The 5,921-nt window shown below is 44.4% G+C and overlaps 1 pseudogene across 1 annotated transcript; it reads left to right on the top strand.

Moving 5' to 3' along the window:
* The first annotated feature begins 5,028 nt into the window (after positions 1-5,028).
* LOC308502165 (large ribosomal subunit protein uL22-like) lies at positions 5,029-5,566 on the top strand (annotated as a pseudogene). The gene has a single exon. The product of its transcript is annotated as a large ribosomal subunit protein uL22-like (transcript).
* Positions 5,567-5,921: the final 355 nt, after the last annotated feature.

Genomic DNA, 5,921 nt, shown 5'->3' with positions numbered 1-5,921 from the left:
TTTTGGCCTAGAAAGACACAGCAGAGAATGGACATGGGCCTTGTGAAAAGAGGCAGAGTAGATGCGAGTCCTAGCTGGGGAAATTAAGCCTGACCTGCCTCTTTTCCAGAGTTGCCAGCATCAAATAAGATAACATCTCTGAAAACACATTCTCAGCTGTTTGGTGCCAAGGCAAAGACAACGGATTTTGCTTGTGTACAGGAGCTGGGGGCTTTCTCTTGAGGTTTTAAGGATAAATAAAAGCAGAACTACTTTACACAGAGGGAGCAAACCACCCAACTGACAGGAACACAGGCTGAGATGTGCCATAGACTCCAAGTAATACTCATGAATATCAAAGGCTTTAAAGTTAAATCAAGGCTTGCCACTGTGGCTTAACACACCGAAAACTTATCATCTCCATCATCATCCATCACTTTTCATATAAGCATTAAAAAAAAAAAACTGTTGGGGAATATTGGGGAACAGTGTGTTTCTCCAGGGCCCATCAGCTCCAAGTCATTGTCCTTCAATCTAGTTGTGGAGGGCGCAGCTCAGCTCCAAGTCCAGTCGCGTTTTCAATCTTAGTTGCAGGGGGCGCAGCCCACCATCCCATGCGGGAATTGAACTGGCAACCTTGTTGTTAAAAGCTCATGCTCTAACTGAGCCATCCGGCAGCCTGTCCAGCAGCTCAGCAGCAGCTCATTGACTTCAATCTAGTTGCGGAGGGCGCAGCTCACTGGCCCCTGTGGGAATCGAACCGGCAGCCCTGTTGCTCAGAGCTCGCGCTCTCACCCACTGAGCCATCCAGCCGCCCAATGAGACATTTTTCACATGTCTTATTGATCCTCACCACAGCTTATGGGGGCAGTTCAGGGAGGTATTATTTCATTCTGCAGATGAAGAAACTGAGAATCAAAGAGGTTACATGAGTTAGTTGCTCAAGGTCACGCAGCCAACCAGTGATACAGCTGTCTCGTCTAACTAAAGGTCAATGTCCTTTCTATTAAACGTTGCTCACTCATGTGATTCATTCATTCATTCATTCATTCATTCATGTGTTTATTCATTCAGTAGATATTTAGTAAGCATCTTCAAAACAAACAAAAAAAACAGTAAACTGGAGCATACTTTCTACCTAATCTCATTGTGAGATTGGGACATTTTCTTTTTTTCATTTTCTTGCACTCTGCATTATTGCACCTCACAGACATTGCATTTTTAAAAATTAGTTTCAGGTGTACAAAACGATGCAATAGGGACATTTTCAATAAAATAATATGTCATTCCTCTGCTCCACAGCTACCCAATGTCATCTCATTGTCTTTCACACTTCCCACAAAGTGTTCTTTCCACAGCCTTTCCACAGTCTTAATGTTTGGCCCATATCTCTGACCTCATCTGCTTCTTCCCACCTCCCTCTCTATGTGCTAAGTACACAGATCTTTGAGTCCTTAAGACACCAACCAAGCTTCTTCCTGTTTCAGGGCCTTTGTACGTGCCATTTGCCCAGTACACACACATCTGCACCATTCTCATAATTCAGGTCTCAGATGTCATATCCTCAAAAAGGGTTTTCCTGACCATCCTATCACACACCCTCAACACGCACAGGCACTCTCTCACACAGTACTCTTCATTTTCTTCATGGTGTGTATCATTATCCAGAATTTTCTTATTTATTTTTACTTGTTTGCTCTCTGTGTCCCCCCACCCACCCTCAGGAATGTAAATTTCGGGAGAGTGGGGGGGAGGGCGGGGGGTGAGGGGAGGAGGGCCTTCTGTGTCTTGTTCACCCAAGTAGCTTCCTGTCCTATGTTTAACACATCCAGGCACTCAGTAAATAGTTATTGAATAAGACCATTAATTACTGGTCAAAGTATTTACTGCATTGCATTCAATTGCACTGTGTATGCCATGCAGTAATTGTTATAAGCTACAGATGAAAGAAGAAAAAAAAACCTTCTTTAGGTTCCATTGAAATGTAATTGCCTACAAGGAAAAAGTTTTAGCAGCAGTAGTCAGATCCATGCACAGTACAAACCTAGATCAGAATACTCGCTTCATTCTTTGTTTTATTTGTTTGTTTGTTTACATATGGCATCAATTTATGAACAAAGTTTCTTCAGCTTCCAGTCTTACCTTGGAGTCTCCAGTCCCTGATAAATGCTGAATATGGGAACGTGTCAGTAAGTTGTCAGCAGTGGACAGCAACCTCTTCTGAACAACTATGAAATTAAAAATTTTGATAGGTCATAGAGGGGACTGTATGCCCAGCCAGAGCTGAGACTTCCACCCCTAGACTCAGAATTAGACCTATAAGAAACAGCGCTGGCTTCCTTTTAGCTCAAGAGTTCCTCTTTCAATGGCCTTTCTCTTCGTGGTCAGCATTTTCTCCCAGTTACTTCTCATTCTTTATTTCTCCCTCTTCTCTCAACTGACTTGCTCTTATGAGAAGTGCTGGAAAACTCATTCACATGAAGGTATAAATGACTGATAACCTCCCAGGCATCTCTGCAGACTAAACGAGAGAAAGTCACAGGAAGGAATAATGCCACAGTGGAATTTTAGGCGTCCAGCTCTAGGTGGGGGAACGACACACAGATCCTGGCTAGAAGGGCTCTGTCCTGCTCCTCCTGACTCCAAGTCTTACGATTCTTGGCAGAAAATCCTCAGAGGCCATCTGATCATGCTGCTAAACATGGAGTAGAAAGAGCCTCATGGAAGGCTGAGAACAGTAACTCATCACATGGCTAGAAGATAAATCTGGAGAGTTTCTGCAAAAAAGATGACTGGGTCACCAGTTCTGTGGGAAATTTCCATTGGCATATGTATCTTCAAGGCATTTGGCTATGGAACTTTTAGCTCTCACCTTGGCCCAGTGATACAGAGTGTAACGAGAGAGAATGAGAGTGGGCTTAAGGAACTTCAAGAAATATAGTTACTCATTCACAACATACCTCTTTATAGCTGCAGGTATCAGGGCAGGGTTAGCACCGGCTTCCCTGCTAAGGTGTGAATTGTGTGTATTACTATGACTCCGAGAACTCCGAGATAAATATGGCTTCTATTTATTGAATAGTGCTTTACATAATACTGGAAACCATGGTACAAAACAGACATTACTATTCCCACTTTTCAGAAGAGAACGAACTCCTAGACATAAACCAACTTGCCCAAGTTTATCTAGCTAGGACGTGGCAGAGCCAGGATTCCTTCTGATTCTGAAGATCGTGAGTTTTCCTTTAGTTTCCTTCCTCACGTTTGTAAGTCATAGCAACCTACTGAAGAATGAGCTTGTAATTCCCGATAACATGTATGCAATTACATTTTGAATGTCCTAAATTGGAAATGAATGTTCCAACTAAATGTTGAGGCATGTGCTCAAGGTTTTTGGGGCACTCTACTGATTCTCATTTCTTAAAACAAATATTTACTGAGCATGCAAATGCCAGATACGACAGTTGGAGGGGACAGAGACACAGCACTAAACACAGCAGTCCGACAGCCTTGGTTTCAAGGGGCTTACATTCTAGTGGGGGTGGGGGAGGGTGGAACATAAACAATTAAGGAACATGTACACTATGTCAGATAGTGGGAGGCGCTGTGGAGTAAAACAAAGCAGGGATAGAATACAGAATGCCACAATCGACTGCCTTTTTAAATAGTCTACTCACCTCACTGAGCAGAGGTGTTTAAAACCTGATGGAGGTGTTTAAGACCTCATGGGGGAGAAAAGCAGGTGGCTTTTCGAGGAAAGCTCATTCTCAGAGGGGCGTTTCTGAGGTGGAGTACATCACTTTTGCTCAGTTAGTTAGAAAAGTAAATTAATTTATGAAAAATATTAGTCGGATAAGTTGTTTAGTATTACAAGAGTCAAAAAAGGGGGGGATATTTAAAGTAATCTCGAGACAAAATCAGGATCAGTGGTTACCTGGGAGGGTAGGCACAGCTGGGAGGGGATGAGGGAGCCTGCTAGCCGCTGGAAATGTACCTTAGGTGTGCCTTGATCTGGGTGGGGGTTAAATGCACCCAGGCAGGTTCCCATCACTGATCTGCTGCCAGCATTAGCCTGGCTCAATATCTAATCAATGTCAGTTTAGAAAACGCTAAACCCTCCTCCCAGGCAGCCTCGGTCACGACCCCCATCACCTCAGCGTCAACCTCTCTCAACCCTCCACCCCTTCTTCTTCCTCCTCCTCCACCACCACCCCTGGCTCTCACAGCGGGGGGCCTCCCACGCACCCTCCAGCCTCCCCAACCCTCTTCCGACTGCCCCTTGTGTCTCCAGTCTGCTTGGCATGAAACCCATCCCTCTCCTGGCTCTAAATGTTGTGTCTGCTGCTAAGGGTACCGGGGCTTCAGCCGCCACCGCCACCAACACCTCTGCCGCGCCCTGTGGAACTAACAAACTGAAAGGCCAGAAACAGAGATTCTCCCCCTACTGATGGCATAGCTTGAGGCACCCCCTCAAGTAATTCTTGGTTCCTTTTGTTTTCCTTTGTTAACATTGGTGAGAACCAAACAATTGTGAGCTTGTGACATTTCCTTTTTACTATTTGGGGGGATAACAGGGTGGGGGTGGGGGTAATGGTAACCTGTTTTTAGGTTTAGGCCATAATCAGCGGAGTGCCTGTTTCCAAGTCTGACCTGCTGAATACTTTATCTAGAGCCACAGTTCTTGCTCTTCTTATTGTTACTATTTTGTAGCTTTATTCTGCCTTGCAATATAACAATGTGTTAGGTTCTATGTTGAATAAAAGCTTCTCTGTTAAAAAAAAAAAAATCCTGTAACCTTAGGATGTGTGCCCTCCACTCTATGAACTGATGCCTCCATTATAAAAAAATGAAATGAAAAGAGGCCTCAGTTTTTCACTTCTGGCATCTGAACTTACATATTTACAAGCTGTGTAATATCAGACATTTTAGTGGACATTTTATGGTTTCTTCTTTGCCTACCCTGCTCAAGGTCACAAGTCACTCAGGAAAATGAAAGCTTAAAAAGAACAGGGTTCTCTTCCCGAAAGCGACCTGAGGTGACCTCTGAAAATGGTTCGCTATTCGCTTGACCCAGAGAACCCCACAAAATCATGTAAATCGAGAGGTTCAAATCTACGGGTTCATTTTAAGAACACTCGTGAACTGCCCAGGCCATCAAGGGTATGCATATCCGAAAAGCCATCAAGTATGTAAAGGATGTCACGTTACAAAAGCAATGTGTGCCATTCCGTCGTTACAATGGAGGTGTGCCCAGGCCAAACAGTGGGGCTGGACGCAGGGTCAGTGGCCTGGAGAGGGCTGAGCTTTTGCTGCACGTGCTTACAAGGGCAGAGGAATGCTGACCTAAGGGTTTAGATGTAGGCTGTCTGGTCCCTGAGCACAGCCAGTGAACATAGCTCCCAAGATGCCATGCGGAACTTAAGGAGCTCGTGGGAGGTTTAACCCATACAGGAGCTCCCTCTGCCACACTAAGATGGTCCTCACTGGGAAAGGGCAGATTGTTCCCAAACCAGAAGAGGAGCTTGAGCAGAAGAAAAGGATCTCCCAGAAGAAACTGAAGAAATAAAAACTTATGGCCCGGGAGTAAATTCAGTATTAAATAAATGCTAATAAAAGTGGAAAAGAAAAGAAAAAAAGAACAGGGTTCAAATCCTTGCTCTATGACCTTGGGAAAGTTCATCATTCTCCTGGATGAGTTTCCAAGCTCTGAAATAGGGGATGGTATTTATCTTCTGGAGTTATCGGGGGACCAAAACAAGATAATGTCTGTGAAAGTTCTCATTTAACAGCATGACCACAGCAAGCTTACTTAATATTATGGTTATGGATGGAGCCAATGCGTCACTGGGAACATCTGCAGACTCAATGCTGTGGTCAGTCAACCTGGGCTCTGCGGGCTATTTGCTCTTCAACTTGTCACCCTCCACTGAGTACAACAGGTT

The sequence above is a fragment of the Rhinolophus hipposideros genome (genome assembly GCF_964194185.1).
Source record: "Rhinolophus hipposideros genome assembly, chromosome: 9".
Classification (NCBI taxonomy): domain Eukaryota; kingdom Metazoa; phylum Chordata; class Mammalia; order Chiroptera; family Rhinolophidae; genus Rhinolophus; species Rhinolophus hipposideros.
Note: the sequence above shows the minus strand (reverse complement) of the source record. Positions and strands in the feature narration are given on the sequence as shown.